Source organism: Dama dama, chromosome 33, assembly GCF_033118175.1.
Source record: "Dama dama isolate Ldn47 chromosome 33, ASM3311817v1, whole genome shotgun sequence".
NCBI lineage: Eukaryota > Metazoa > Chordata > Mammalia > Artiodactyla > Cervidae > Dama > Dama dama.
The window spans coordinates 40879166-40896242 of record NC_083713.1 but is presented as its reverse complement, the minus strand read 5'-3'; the positions used below and the strand labels follow the sequence as shown (position 1 = coordinate 40896242).

General features: G+C 39.8%; 1 protein-coding gene across 3 annotated transcripts in view; it reads right to left on the bottom strand.

Annotated features, from left to right (window-relative positions):
* ACVR1 (activin A receptor type 1) overlaps window positions 1–17077 on the bottom strand; it is a 127594-nt gene that overhangs the window by 60332 nt on the left and 50185 nt on the right. The window contains exons 1-2 of one of the 3 annotated variants that reach the window (XM_061135497.1): window positions 11812–11942; window positions 10902–11077 (exon numbers count right to left, since the gene is read on the bottom strand). The exons of 1 other annotated variant lie outside the window; for it this stretch is intronic. The gene's annotated coding sequence lies outside the window, so the exon portion shown is untranslated. Of the gene's footprint in view, window positions 1–10901; window positions 11078–11811; window positions 11943–17077 lie in introns of those variants that run through there. One more of the 3 variants, XM_061135496.1, reaches the window with a different exon arrangement.

Below are 17077 nucleotides of genomic sequence, written 5' to 3'. Positions count from 1 at the left end.
TAAGAAAAATTCTAGACACAAAACTTTGAGGGAAGGTATACTTACAACCACCACCTCCAAGTGGGACAAAAACCAGCCATTATGTGACAATAGTTATGTCCCTTCTCTGCTCAACAAGCAGAGAGAGAACCCAAGGGCAGCTTGCTCCAGACTACCTGGGCCTTTGGAAAGGGTGGAGAGAGGGGCTGTCAGCTATAGATGCAAAGAAAGGCTAAACCAAAGCCATCATACCATATAAGTTAAGTCAGGGTCTTTTCTCCAGTTCACAAATGACCTGTGAAATATTTTTAACACCACACTCTGTCTGAACTGGCAATGTACAAGTTGCCAGAACTTGGTTTTATATAGACTTCACTGCTGCGGGAGGGTTTCTGGTGGGGTGTTACTTTCAGAATATTAGCATGTAATTTGATCTTTCAAGATAGATGAAGACAAATAGCTTCTTGAACAAGTACTACAGAACTGAAACCCAGCTCCTGGATCAGTTCATCTTGTGGTCAGAGGAAATAATTACAAATGATTTCAGGAAAGAAAGCGCTTAGACGGAAAGAGTTACACTCCAAACATTCCAGCTGTGACAGATGGACCCAAGACATGGTTTGGAATGGACAGGAAAAGAAAAATATTTAAAAAAAAAAAAAAAAAAGGTGAGGGGTGGGGAAATGAGGCTTAATTGAATGAAAATAAATAAGCAGTTTAAGTTAAGCTACCATGTAGGAACCGAAGAATCCCCAGTAGGTTTATTTTAATTGTATACAGGACGGAACTGACTTTGTTACACCCCTACCAGATACACAGATAATAGCTAAGCTAAGCTTCTGATACCAATGTTTTGATCACCCACCACATACCTTTCTGGTATCTCAAGACCTGGTTTTATTTCAATGCGCCTGACTACATGGAAACTCTCCTTCATTTTCCACTTCATTCCCTCTGTATCAAATAGCCACGGCTCTCCTGCTTGTTTCAACTGATAGCACCCATCATCTCCCAGCTGTTTTATTTTATTCTCTTAGGCAGCTCAGGGCTCCTCTCTCTCCAGCTTACAAACTGGGAGGTTTTTGTTTTTGTTTTTTTAACCTACTGGTAGATAGGAACCTGTTATTCGTCCCCTCCTACCCACACCCCCTTCTCTCAGATGAGGCACTGTGCAGTCCATCTAACATCCTGCCTCCTCCCAAAGCCCTCAGTTCGATGCCCCCTCAGCACCTGCCGTATTTCTCACCGCCTGCAGTTTCCCCTTCAGCCTTAAAGTCAGATCTTCCTAGCCCTCCAGTCATCTGACAAAGGGTGGCTTGGGCACTGCCATCTGACACAACTGTCCCAATTCTAAGGCCAACATGACTAACCTGTAATAATCTGAAGGGTGGGGAGAAATTAAGATGTCAGCACCATGTAAATCCATGGCTGATTCATGTCAATGTATGACAAAAACCATTACAATATTGTAAAGTAATTAGCCTCCAACTAATAAAAATAAATGGAAAAAAAGAAAAGGAAAAAAAAAGATGTCAGCACCAGGGACATATATGTCTTTTTGTTTTTGTTTTAAGTGGAAGCACTAGAGCATACTTCTGTGGAGATAAGAAAAACCACCCTTTCTCTACCAGCCTGACCACTCCCCTCCACACTCAAGTCCATTCCTCCCTCACACCGACCCAGCCTCACCCCCTTTGGTGTCCTGCCAGCTTCTTCACAGCATTCAGTGTTGTGTGAAATTTGTCATTTATGTTCTAGTTTATTTGTCTTTATGACGACTCTCCCTCTCCCATTCCTCCTTATTCCACACACCAAAATTCAAGCAGCATGACAGTAAGAACTCTATCTGGTGCATGGCTATATATCCCTGTGCCTGGCACATACAGGCACGCAATATGAATTAAAGCCCATTAATTTTAACTTCTTAGTCAATGCTACACTTTGGGTTGGGTGAGGAGAGGAAGGTGAGGTTTAAGGGATTTTTTTTTACAGCCTGGCAAGGAAGTGACTGGGGGAGGAGGCCGCCCCTTATCCTCTATGTAATATAGCTCCAACCAGGTATTGAAGATAAATTAAAAGATACCATTTGTAACCTGGATTTAGGTTTTCAAGGGTGTCATCCAAGAGCAGCAGCAAAAGAAAAAGATGGCTGGCAGACTCCGGGTATACCAGACGACTCCCTGGTGGACACTAGCCCATTTGGCCAGGACTGCCTGGCTCTCTAGTTGCAGACACCAGCTGATCTGCCCAGAGCCATCCCAAGTGACCTCAGAGACAGCTTCTGGGGCTTGAAAATACATCTCCTACGAGTCAGAAATTGACATATTCAACCCCCCCCCACCCCACTCCACCCCGGTCTTCTAACAGTTATTGACGCTATTTGGAAAGTCATGCTTCCATGCCTATTAATAACCTTTAGAAAGAACCCTGAGGAAGTGTCAAGAGAAAAATAGATCTGGCTGATGGAAGCCAAAGACTCAATCAGAGGTTACAATTAGCAATTAATACATTTAAAGAAAAAGTTGTAACATCTTCTGTATCATATGTTATCTGTTCAGGAGGCTTAAAACAAAATACTGAGCCAGTGAATTCAACAAATGCTGAGTCAAGAACACCAGTCTTTACAGAAAGAAACTCTTTTAAAGGCCCCTTATCTATTTAAATAGAGCAGCTACTAACTTTATCCTCATATCAACAATTCCAGAGAATTTAGCCTGACTGATATCATTAAACCTTTATAGTTATTTATATCTTTATAAAGTTTCTTCAGGTGACACTTTAAATAGTAACCAAATCAATCTATTCTACAATAATGGAACAACTAATTAACATTAATCTTTAAAAAGACTTTCCTTAGTGGTCTTTCTTCTCTCCCCTCCCCCTGCGAGAATGTGATTAATGGAATTCTCTCACAACTTAGCTTGAAATATGCTTTTGCCAGTCGAGCAGCTAAAGCAGAATCAGATAATTGTGGTATGACTCAACAAATGCACAGCTGTTCATTTAAATATATCCATCAAAAGTATAAATACGATCATGAGAAAGAAAATGAGCCGTGTACACAGGGTCAGTGTACAAGATGAACAAGTTAGTAGCGAAGTAACCATAACAGAAAACAAGGAGGAGAAATGAGACGGGGAGAGGCTCTGGCACCACGTGGAAAGAGACCAGGAAACTGGCGTCATCAAAAACCACCCACCCAACCCCAAACGCTCAATGGACCTAAATTAGAAATTAATGGCAAGTAAAAACAAATGCACTCAACTAAGTGAGAAGAAATAAAATCCAGGAAATAGAGGATGCCCCCAAGTGCACAGAGGTAGGAAGTTTACAGGGGGAAAATGATGAATCAAACCTATTACGAAAAACAAAGGCCCTGAGGCAGAGAAAAGCAGATAGAACAGGGTACTCACCTCAGTCCTCTCCCCACAACTTTCAAAGACAGACTTTAGGAAATCCAGAAAATGGAGGAATCCTTCCAATAGTCAATCCCAAAGCAAACAAGTGCAGAACACCACCCTGAGGCAGGCAGCCCCTCTTGGATGTTCTACACATGAGTGTTACCTGAATACAAGGAAAACGAAAACAAGAAAGGGAACAGGATGTGAAGAGGAGCAGGAGGAGCACTGATTAAGAGCAAAGGGCCAATGACAGCCATAAGAGCCCTGCTCCTTCCTTCCTCCTCAGGGGTGGACATAAAGGCCCAGCGAGAACTTGAGAAGCAGAAGGACCTCTCAGGTACTCTTGACTCTCTCTCCTCTATCACTGTGTCACTCATAATATTAACACACAGAACAATATAATCCACAAGGACCATTTCCAAGCTCCCCAAATCATCCAAACTCTAGATCTTGCCAGAATGTAACCTCCCTGGTGCTGGTGGGACCTGACCGCATGCCTGGCCTCGCCATTCAGTCATCCTCGTGCATGAGGAACCATTCACACCTCCACTTGGACGCGCAAACCTCTCTTACATTATTATAAGCGAACCTACTTCAGCAACCACCACCTCCCTCAGTCCCAAGCCCTCCTACATCTACCCTTCTCTCCCCTTGCAGAAAACTTCCTACAAAGAGCACTCTACAAAACTCTGTGCACGGCCTCCCTCTCTCCACTCAGTCCATTACCAAACGCCTCCGGGTACAGTTCTAACTCTTTGTACACTTCACCTTATCCTTCAGGTTCTCAAGGCAGCTTCCTCGAAACTCAAGACTCGGAAGCCTCACTCCCCGAGATTTTTCTTTGACTGACCTGAGATGAGGCCAAGGAACCCCCCAGACCCACAGCAGCTCAGGTGATGCCGAGAATGCTGAGGGTGTCATCACTGGTCCACTGTACAGCATGGCAGCACTGATGACCACCTCCTCCCCCTGGGATCTTCCCTAGCTGGGATCAAGAGGCTCCATCTCTCTGCTATCTTTACGTTTATGGTTCACATCTGCTCAGTTTCCTCGGGTGGTAGTTTCTTCTTCTGCCTCTCTCCTCTTAGATGCTGGCTTCCCTTGAGGCATCACATCTCTTGGCCTTCCCTTCTCCTCATTCAGGATGCTACCCAGCTTCACCACCACTGAGCCAGATCGAACCACCAGCTAGGATGCTTTCTTTACTCATATTTCCCTTCCCTGACTATTCCTTCCTTATCACCTTCTTTCGCTATCATATGTCCTTATCTTTTTACTGGATTTAAAATTTAAAAATTTTTTTTACAACAGGCATTTCAAGTTACATAAAGAAAATGGATAATAAACCCTATTTTGACCTCCCAGTTCCAAAAACAAACAATCTCATTTTCTATATTCTGCCCATTTTATTCCTGATGTATTTTAACAAGAATCCCAGAAGTCACATCATTTCACCCACAAATTCTCTAACAGATAAGGACTTTTTCTAAACATGACTATAAAACCAACATTTCATCCAACAAAATTAAGTCTTTCTCCTCCAAATATCATCTAAAAGCTAATCAGTGTTTAAATTTGCCCAATTTTCAACAACTATAAACATCCCCTATTCCTCCCCCTGAAAACTGCGAAGAGAATGGGGATAGCACACCAAAAAGCAACTGTTTTTATTGCCCTTTCAGTTCTCATCATTAGTGATACAGTGTTAGGACTGTAGCAGTGTTGAGAATACTGTATGCATCCTGTGGAAGGCAGCACATGTGTAACTATAGCCAATTCAAATTCTATTGTTCCGGGCTGTTGCGGACAACTTAAATTTTCTGGGTGGAATCAAGGAGTTAGAGATATAATACTGAAAAGGTTAAAAAAGAACCATAAAACTGAATTTGAAATGGAAGCATCAGTATGAACTCATTGAGTATTATATATATATATATATAATAAGTATACACAGTATATAATAAATATACATGGTTATCCTCTGCCCATTAAAGAAGCCTAGAAACAATGACCTACCTATATCAGTGAGCATTCTGGAGGCCCAGACTGTGGACCTAAACTACCATTTCCTACTAAAAGAAAAAGAACAAGTTGAATTCAACAAACACAATGCCATCACCAAACCCAGCCCGTGGGAAATTAGAGGTCAAATGGCTGGGTTCTCAACATATAAGCTGTAAGGAAAGCAAAGGGTTGGAGGGGTAACCTAAGGTTTAGGAAACTTCAAAAACATAAAAAGAAATGCAAGACTAAATTACAGTCGCTAGATACGCACAGGCAGGTGACGAAACCACACAGGAGGCAATGAAGCAATTATTATAGAAGTCAGGAAGCTGGTTACCTCTGGAGAGAGAGAAATTGACAAGTAGGGGACCCACCAAGGAGCTCTAGGGGGCTGCTAATATTCTGTCTCTTGATCTGCATGGTGGTCACAAAACATATTCACCTTACAAAAATTAACTAAACTATATATACTTTGTGTGATATCTGCATCTGCGTTTTACTTCATATAATAAAAAGGTAAAAAGGAGAAAACAAAAGAGGAATGTGTATTATTTAAACAAAGGTGCAGACTAACACACACCCACTCTCAGAGGCAGTAACAACACCGAGTATCAAATATATATATGCAAAAATTTGCCCAGGTTTGTGCTATAAACAAGTTTATACAATAATCTTCTGAAATGTCAACTACTTTCTATCTTCAGTGGGAATATTGTTTTTTCATGTTCCAAGTTTATTAATTTCTAATAGAGAAATAGGCTTCACTTACCAAGTCATAATTAGAAATCAAGTATTAAAATAAAAGTAACAACATCTTATGATAAGTTGGTCCTTCCTCTCTCCTACTTCAATTTTACATACATTTCATGGGTCAAGGATATAGAACAATTATAGAATCCAAACCAGTGTTTCCCAAACACTGTGCAACATTAATCACCAAATAAGAAAAATTAACACCATAAAGCTATGGACCTTCTCTCACAAAACTTATTTAGCACAATCCCAATAATTGTGTTAACAGGTTTTCTTCTTAGGGTGGAGGGAGTGGTGACTAGATATGATTAAAGTTCTTATTTTTTCAAAGCCACACACACACAGATAAATATAAAAATTCTATAAAAGGAAATTTAAAATAAATATGAAAATTCAGTAAAATGGAACTGCCCCTACAAAAGAGAAAAAACATATTAAGCTCCAAGAGTTTAAGAAAAACATTGTGATCCTGCTACATGCATAGGCAGAGAGATCAATGAAACTAAACAGATATCCCCAAAATAAACCACAATGTATATGGGAATTTATAATACAAAAGAAATCAAAAGAGAAAATTTGGGACGATTTGGTAAAATTGCAATGACCAGTCAATGTGACAGAGACTGCTTATTTTCCACTAAAATTCCTTCTTCACTTCTTGGGCACATGCTGACCAGCACAGATTGCATTCCCCACCCTCCCTCACAACTAGATGTGATCACAGGACTAAGTTCTCACCAATGTAATTAGAAGTGCCATGTGATCACTTGCCCTGGACTTTCTCCTTCGTCCTTCACATGGAAGGAACCCAGCTATGGTAGCGACCCAGCTATGACCATACAGATAACTACGGAGACAAATCCTGGAGCCACAAGACAGACAAAAGCTGCCTCCCAGGGACCAGTGGATATGGGTGGTTCTGCAGACTTGCTCTGCTCACACTGGAACTGTTAAGCGAGGACAAAAATCAACTTCTCTGTTCTTTGACCCACAGCATAGTTCAGTTCCTTGGTTACAGCAACTCAGCCTTATCCTAATTAATAGAGCACCTAAAGAAAAACTGAGTTAGGTTCATACCTAACATTCCAGGTGGATCAAAGATTTGTCTAGAAAAAAAGAACAACATGACACTGCAAGGAACCATGAAATAAGTTTTCAGCTCTAAGAATGGAGACAGTCTTTTGATTGTGATACAAAATCCTGAAGCCAAAAAAAGGTTGATTATATATTTATCTCTATAAATATTGGGGCGGGGGTGGGCTGTGCCACATGACTTGTGGGATCTTAGTTCCCTGACCAGGGATCAAAGCCAGCCTTGGCAGTGTCCAGTCCTAACCACTGGACCACTAGTGAATCCCCTCTATAAATATTTTTAAACATCTTTTATTGACTATCTCTTCCACTATAATGTAAGCTCCGTGTAGCAAGAATTGGGATCTCTTTGCTAGTGTATAACCTAATGCCTGGAACAAGTGCTTAATGCATAAGAGGGATTCAATAAATACCTGCTGAATAAATAGATTAATTTAAGTATACAAAATCTGGTGGCTCTGTGGTAAAGAATCCACCTGCCAAGCAGGAGACACAGGTTCAATCCTTGGTTCGGAAAGAACCCCTGGAGAAAGAAATGACAACCTACTCCAGTATTCTTGTGTCTCCTGCATTGGCAGCTGGATTCTTTACCACTGCAACACCTGGGAAGCCCCACTCCAATATTCTGGTCTGGGAAATCCCATGGACAGAGGAGCCTGGCAGGCTAAAGTCCATGGGGTCACAAAGAGTCGGACACAGCAAATAAAACAACAACAACAAAAACCCAGCAAAATATTTTATACAAATGACCAAATATAAATATCACAAGGATGGGGTGCTAATTTGTTAATGTATAGGAGCTCCTGTGAACTGATAATAAAATAGGAGCTCCTGTGAATTGATAATAAAAAGATCAATAACTCAATAGAAAATAGATAAAGGAATTAACACAGAGGGAACAGAACAGGAAATACAAAGGGTCTTAAAACTTATGAAAATATGCTCAGTGTCAATCAAAATAAGAAAAATGCAAATTAAAGCTCCATTAAACTGTCATTTTTTCATCTATTAATTTGGTGAAGAAGAAAACCTATCAGTTTTACAATTATACTGTGATTGGCAAGGATATGAGGAAGCAGGTTCTCATCCATTGCTGGTGGAATCTAAAACTTTGCAAGCTCTATGAACAGAACAATTTGGCAATAAATTTCAACCCAAATTAAAATGTGCATAATTCTTCGACCCAGCAATTCCAGTATTAGAAATGGATCCTACAGATACGTTCACAAATATGTTTAACATGATATGTGAACAAGATTATTCCCTACAGCCTTGTTTATGATAATAAAATTGGAAATGATCTATATAGTCATCAATAAGGTACTGGTTAAGTAAATTACAGCCCACCTCTAAATGGAATGTTAGGCTTCCATTAGGAAAGAATGCAGCTTTAATATTAAGAACTTCCAAGAAACAGTATTTCAATGAAAAAAGAACAAAACGGTGTATGTTGTTACCACTTGGGTTAAAAAAAAAAAAGAAAGAAACTGCAATAATCTTTAGATTATATGTTGATATATATATTTGAAACCTCTGAAAGAATACTTAAGAAATTGGTAACAATGCTTGTCTCTAGGAAGAATAGAGACTTATTTTTCACTCTTTGGTACCTTTTAAATCTTATAAACATTGATTATTATATTCCTAAAAATAAGTATTTTATAAAATAATAACAATACAAATATTCATTCCTCGCCCCTGATATCTAAAAACTTTTCTGGTGGTTCTCGCTGTCAACTACACTAGGAAGCTATTGAGCTGAACAATTTTAACCCTATCTCATAATTAAGAATCACAGGGCTAGCAATTAACTAACACCATCATGTCCTCCTCCTCCCTCAAATAAATATATGCAAAATAAAATCAGTCTCTTAATTCCATCCCTATTCTTCATTACCTCCTCTTAAAACCCATTCAACCACATGCCACCTTAAATGGGCATGAAAACATCTCAAAATGCTCCAAGGACGGTAGCCAGAACTAACAACTATGCTAATATATTAACACAGCCTAGTGCCAAAGTTCCTTCCAGGCATCCAGAAGATGAAAACTTGACATAACTGACACCTCGGCAACAACCCAAAGCTGTGCATCATCTGCTTGGAAGATAAAAACTCACATCCTCAATGACTAAATGTCCAATGTCAACAGTCAAGGCTTTTGTTTTTGCCCTAATGTGAAAGTTCCCCCACCACCACCCACATCCCCCTTTAAATTTATAGGCTAACCCCTCACTTGACAACTGGTTGTTGTCATGTTACAGCCATACACAGAACACTAAGAAGTCATTACTTATATTGAGATTCTTCTTAAAAGGGAAAATCCTGCTTAAAAGGAAAAATGTCTACAGCATATCAAGTAGAAGGAAAAAGCAAGCTGTAAAACCAAATGTGTAGCCACCTCCATCAATTTTTAACTAATATACACAATCTGTGTGCCTATGAAAAGTTTGGATGTGAAAAATTGTGTGTTCCAGATTATTAGCTATAGGTAAAAGAAAAAAGGAGGGAGGAAATTGTATCTTTATATTGTTTTATACTCTTTGAAATTAAATAAAAATACACTTTTACATAAAAAATTAAAGTTTCTGAAAATAATAAATTAGAACATTCCTCAAAAAAGAAAACTTGACAGCTACTAGAGATCGTGCCCCAAAATTCCTAACCTAAGGAGGCTGCAGAAACCTCACGCTTCTGTCTCTGTGTACAAGATGCACACCATATCCAGGCAAACACAACTTTTAATTCAGAGGCACACCCACCAACATTGAGCACTTCAGGTCCCTCCTCACAGGAACATCTTACAGACCCTATGTAAGTTGTTTTTTGTGTTACCACCATAGCTTAACACAGCCTTAACAGCACCTCATCTTGAGAGTGAGACTTCTTTACATGGATTTCAAAGTACTCCAAGAAAGCGAATTATGAAAATGCAGCTCTGGGACAAAGAAAAGTATGGAGACAATTTAAAAAGTCAGTAGTGGCCAGGGAGTGGGTGGGTGGAGGGATTAATAGGCAAGAGCACAGAGGATTTTTAGGGCAGTAAAACGTTTCTGTAGGAAAATTCTACTTAAAAGGAAAAATGTCTATAATAGGGGAATCTATATTATTACACATTTGTCTAAATCCATAGAATGTACAACAAGAGCAAATAGTAATGTAGACTATGGGCTTTGGGTAATTATAATGTGTCCACGCAGGATTCCCTATTGTAATGAATGGACCACTCTCCTGGGGAGACTGAGAGTCTGGGAGAGGTCAGGGTGTGTGGGGACAGGAATGTCTATGAGAACTCAATTTTCCTATGAATCTAAAACTGCTCAAAGACATCGTCTACTTAGAAGGAAAGCGGGAGAAAAAGTAGTGGTCCTGTAAGGTGAAAAGAATGGCAGAAGCATTTTATATGCAGGGAAATGGTAATATATGAACAATTTGGCAGAGCTGAAAGATAACCAAGCAGCCCCACCAAAAAAAAAAAAAGCCTACCTTCAAAGTAAATGCAAGGATAAAGAGCCACCGGTTTGGTCCTAAATTTCCTAGGTTGGGTTCATACAAACTAACAAATGATAACTGTGGCTAAGAATTTCCTGTGTAATAAAAGAGGAGAGTTGTTAGAACATCTCTACAGCCGGCCCTGTGAGGCCGCTGAGAGCTCCTGGAAAAGCTTGGCTACCTTAGAGCTGGCTCCCAGGCATCTCCTCCCACGGTCCTTCCAGCAGTGGGCTCTTCCCCAAGGCTCCGTTCACTCGCTCCCAGCGGTGGGAGAGGCACTCCCGGAGTCTCCAGAAATAAAGAGAACTCTCCAGTAGCTCTTGCGCTGGCAGTGTGACGCTCACAAGCGGCCCAGTGCTGCAGAGGGGAAGAAAAATTAAGCTATTCAGAAGAAAAGTCTGCAGTTGTCAATGTGCAGGCTAAAGTAAGTGCACACTTGACAAGCCTTTCAAACGGGACCACCAGCCACAGCTGATTTACCATTGCAGCAAGGACAGAAAAGGGTCTGAAAACAGACACGTGGTAGGCTGAGATCATGAGTCCACATGAATCTTAAATATTTTTCTAAATAACACAAAAGCCAGTAGGATCTGAGTTGGCAAACTTCAAAATCAAGTTCCTTTAAAGTCCATATACCACGTACTCTAGCCATTACAAAAACAAACCAACAAAAACAATGGTCTTGCATATATTAATTATTTTATGTACTTGGGAAAAACAAGGTTCAAGCTGTCTAAAAGTACAGAATGAAAGTCTCTCTCCAGACCCCTGGCTGCTATGAGAGATGCTCCGTGTACCAGAGTAATCAGTTTCTCCTGTTTCCACCCAGAATAACCTGATTTGGGTCCATTTTCAACCTCCATTTTCAGCGGTAGAGAGATCTAGTTCAAAGACTCGTAAAACAAAGGTGAGGTTAGAGGCATACAGAGGAAGGGAAAGGGGCTGCAGATAACCATAAAAAAAAAAACCAAAAAGCCACCCAAGCTCCCTTTTCCTTTAGGAAGACTTCAAAAACATCAACATTTGCCAAAGGAAGAGGAAATTTTTATTAGAAGCAAACTTTCCCATTCAAAAAACAGTGAAAAACTTACCCCTTTCAGAAAACAGCACTTTGTTGTTGTTGTTGTTGTTTTAATCTCAAGGACCACTTTGCCAAGAATACTTTCAGGTAAATAAATTTAAGCAGAAAACAAATCCAAAATACAGCATTCCTCAATAATTATTCGGAAGTAAAATCACATCAACCTTGGAATTGAAGGGAAATGTTTTACAAATAACTTTGAAAACTTGCCTCATTCAGTTTAAATTCACAATCCAATTGAAAAGAGAAATTGAGAATATAAAAATAAGATGGACAAAAAAATAAGATACTAAAAATAAGACACACAAAAATATCCCCCTGTAGAAAGGTCAACCAGAAACTTGACATTTTCAGCAATCATTTAGTGAAGTTAAAGAGTAAAAATCCATTTCTAGAGTGGACATCTTTAAAAACAAACTCCAGTTAAGCAGTATCCACAAACCTTGAGTTTCAGAACAAACTGTTGAAACCTTGGTATTTTCCAAGATCCTGGGCCAAGGAAATTTGGCAGCTTCACACCAAAGAAGTTACATTCACGTCTGCTGAAGATTAACTGCATTTTAGAAGGTGGCCAGTTCAAATGGGCCAGTTTGTCTCTGCCCTTCCTAGGGCCGGCCATGTCTTCAAGTTATAGGTACTATTTGGGGAGGAGCTTTAGATAAGCAAGAAAATGTAAAAAATACTGGTCCATATTTTTCTGATTCTTTTTAAAACAGTGCTTTTTTAAAATTACAGATGTACTTCTAATTTCCCTGCCAACTTCCCAGCCCTATCACCTTTCCTGAAGGGAATTCCTTCAAGACCCTATTCAGGTTCTCCTGCCTTACTTCAGCCTTCCCTAATGATTTACACATTTTCCAGCTCTTTCCATTCTAATTCCTCTGTATATATATTCTACAAGACTCACTTCTATATGACCTGGCACTTAATCCTCTGTTTTGAACTACGTTGGTCTCAAAAAAATCAATAAATAAATAAAACTAGGCAAGGATGACATATTATTCATTTGCGCTTTCCTTTCCTCATGGTACCTAGGATACAGTTGGTGCTCAAGAGTTACTAGATAAAAATCAAGTCTTCAAATTGAGCATAGTTTAATATTTGCTTTAAAATTATTAGGCTCTCAAATAACCCATAGGTTGAAGTCAAAACTGTGGTGTACTATAAAGAAGAACAAGTCAGTAAAATGAGAGCAAAGGTGGAAAACAAATTCCAAATACTTGACTTTTCAAATGTTCTCCTCAGGACCCATCTCTGCACCAATACATTCCATGCCAATAGCAACCGTGACAGATCTTGACAGGTCTTGTTCAAAACCCCAAGAGCACTTTTTTTCCCCCCAAGAGCATTTTAAAAAACAAAAACAAACAAACAAGAGGCGTGCACCAATTAAAATCAGTGCTATAAAATAAATACCTATACAGATCTCTCTTGATTTACCTGATTACATCCTGATAAACCCATCGTTGAAATGTCCTAAGCTGAAAATGCACACACCCACCAGACATCGTAGAGGAGCCCAGCCTATCTCAAACCTGCTCAGAACACTTACATCAGCTTACAGTCAGGCAAATTCACTTACCACAAAGCTATTTTAGAATGAAATGCTGAATATCTCATGGACTTTATTGAATACTGTACGGAAAGTGACAAACAGAATGCCTGTGTTGGCTGTTTACCCTGGTGATCATGTGGCTGACTGGGAGCTACCGCTGCCCAGCCTCATGAGACAGTACTGCATGTCTCACGTCGTTTGTTAGGCCAGGAAAAGATCAAAATTCACAATTCAAAGTACACTTTCCACTGAATGCGTATTACTTTCGCACCATCTTAACACTGCAAAATCGTGAAGTCGAACCATCGTTAAGTCAGACACCATGTGCATATAGCAAAGTGCTGCAACCTGTCACAAAACTTTCACTGAACTGAGTTTTTCCCAAAACCTTGGCCAATTTACTTGCTTAGCTATGGACGTTTAATTATTGGCAACTAATCATGCCGTGTGAAAATCTGACCCATAAAGGTTAGAGGCACATTCCTGTGAAGTGATGGAGGGTGAGAGTGAGGAAGGGGAAAAGGAGAAATCCAAAACAACGTTCTAACTCCAACTGCAGGCTTAACATAGTAGTACATTTTTCTTTAATCCAATTTACGAGAACATGCATAGTTTCTTAAAAGTTGTTGTAATATGATGGGACTGAGTAACAAGCAAGCATAAAAGGTACTTAAAATCAGACATGTTCTTGGCAGTCAATACAGCAGCTAAGCAACAGGAGAAAAAAATCAGGGCAAGTTTTCTCAACTTTTTAATTATAACTATATTCTTGGCTTCTAGAAGCTGTGACTTTCAAATACTACAGATCCTTGCCCTTTCAAGACATCATCCCCTATGTAGTGATAGATGTTATCGTGTTATTGTGTTATTGTGGTGATCATTTTGCAATATACACAAATATTGAATCATTATCATGTACACCTGAAACAAATATGTCAGTTGTATTTCAATTTAAAAAAAAAGACAAAAGACATCATTCCACACTTTCCCTGTCTATCCACCCAGCCTCACAACCCAAATAAACCATGGTGTATCTTGCTACAGAATTACTGTTAAAACTGAAATGAAGCAGCATATGACAGCAAGAACACAGACTTAGGAAAGAGTCAAACCCAGTTTTCCAACCTACTAAATGTGATCTTACATAAATCACTTAACCCCTGTTTGTTGCAGTTTCCTTTGCCATGAAACAAGGTTAATATCTCCCATCTCTAAGAACTGATGGCACTTCTCTGGTGATCCAGTGGTAATGCAGGGGGCTACGGTTCAATCTTTGGTCAGGGAACTAAGTTCCCATATGTGGTATGCAATAAGCCCACAGGCTGCAACTAGAGAGCCCTCGCATCTTCATTACTGAGCCCACATGCTCGAGAGCTCGTGATCTGCAATAAGAGATGCCCCAGTGCTGCAACTACAGAAAAGCCCCCACATGCCTCAACTAGAGAAAAGCCTGCATGCTGAAATGAAGACCAAGCAGAGCCCTCAAAAACAAGCTTTGAAAAAGTTAGCAAAAATGCCAGCTATCATTAAGTTCTAGAGCTGTGCTAACTACACACTTTCATTATCTGATTTAATCCTAACAACACAAAAATGGAGAGGAAGGTATTAATATTTCCATTTGAAAGATAAGAAAACAATGTTAGAAAGGTGAAGTAAGTCTGTCCCAAGATCACACTTTTGAAATATGTAGCAAAACAAATCAAGTTTCACTGAGTCCAAAATCTGTGTTAATTACCAGTAAGTTAAAACTGTATCCTGACTATTCCTAAGAATTGAAATGAATTCTTATAGTAGATCGTTTTAGTTCCCTTCCCTGTTTACTACTTCTTAAAATAACAGAAGTTCTAAAGGAGCATGGTAGAAAAGCATGAAGTATACCAATCCCAAACAATACACAAATCATCCACATGATACAGCAAGTGTCCTCTTGTTCTGGCTCTAAAATAACATCGCTATAGCCAAGCATATAATGTCAAGGATCCTTGAAGAATACGCTACTCCAGATACTTGAATATGTGGGCAAGGCATTATTTACAAGTAATTCTGAAGGAAAGCAACAAGAGATGTCAACCAGTTCCCAAGATTCCCAATCTCCAGTGGGCAAAAAAGCAGGTCAAATTCCCTACATGACTGATGCACCTGGGACACCACACAGCCCATGGAACCAGGACAATCACATAAGCTGAGGAAAGATAAAGGCTGCCTGAAGCAGGAAGTAGAGAGGAGCACAGTGAAGCGAAGTCGCTCAGTCGTGTCTGACTCTCTGCTATCCTGTGGAGTATAGCCCACCAGGCTCCTCTGTCCACGGGATTTTCCAGACAAGAATACTGGAGTGGGTTGCCATTTCCTTCTCCAGGGGATCTTCCTAATCCAGGGATCGAACCCAGGTCTCCCACACTGCAGGCAGATGCTTTAACCTCTGAGCCACCAGGGAAGCCCGAGGGTCTAGCAAATCTCCTTCTCCAGGGACTTCCAAATTCTCTATAGCCATTAAGCTTTAGGATTTGGGAAGGAGAAACTGAAATTTTCAGAAAGTTCCCCAGATTATGAGCTATTAACAACAACAACAACAAAACTTCCAAACACCCTTTTCCCATTATAGATACCTAAAAGAAAAATTAAAGAAATAAGAAACAAACTTAATAGTATTTACAAAGAACTATATAGCCTATAACAAATGTTCAAATGCTGGCAACTGTCAGTGAGCATTATTGGGGAGCATTCCAATAGCAAGCCAAATCCAGCCCACAGTCTGCTTTGGTAAACAAAAGTTTTATTGGAACACAGCCCCACTTGTTCATTTTACGTATAGTCTGCGGCTGCTTGCACATGAAACAGCAGAGTTGATAGTTGTGACAGAGTCCATATGGCTTGCAAAGCCTAAAATATTTACTATCTGGCCCTTGAGAGGAAAGGTTTGTTGATCCCTGAAATAACCTGCATTTGGATCTATGAAGAAGGTTAACAGCACTACAGGGAATCACATGTTGAAACTGCCATCTTAAAGGCCTATTTTGCTTTGGAAACGTATTTCTTGGAATACCACTCACAGGATTCATATACCACACACAATGCATATAAATTTGTATTTATTTTATTTGTAAGTGTGACTCACCAGTAGCAGCAGACAGGCCCACAAGCACACGTTTATAACAGCAACAGCTACAAGCAATCATGACCAATTCTCTCCTCGGCACTCCTATCATGACCTGGCTCTGGAAAATGTCAATCTTATCCTTTACTTCCACAGGTTAGCTTTCAACTTGACGTCAGTGGATTCCTTTGATGTACTAATGTCTCTATGTTGATTGTTTTAATTGTCAAAGGAGAATTGCAACACTTTTCCCATGTACCTTTTTTAACTGATTTTTCTTCTGGTAATTTGGAAAAATACAAATTTCTCAAGATATCTTGGGAAGGAATTCTACCCTGAAAGCACTATTCTCTTCAGGTGTACATTTAGATTCAGAATAGCACTCCAACTCACTGGAAAAAGACTTCGGGGGAGGAAGCAGGCATGAGAATGAACCAAGTCTCCAGGATGTTTTAAGGAAAAGATTGAAAAAGATTAAGGTCCGTCTCTCACAGAGTCGGACAAGACTTAGCGACTGAACTACAGCAAAGCCTAGGTAGAAGACCAGCCAAAGTGGGGACCGGAAGAAGGTGAGATTTCCCTGGGATGGATTTAAGGTCCAAATATCAGAGCACCTTCTCTTCCAGA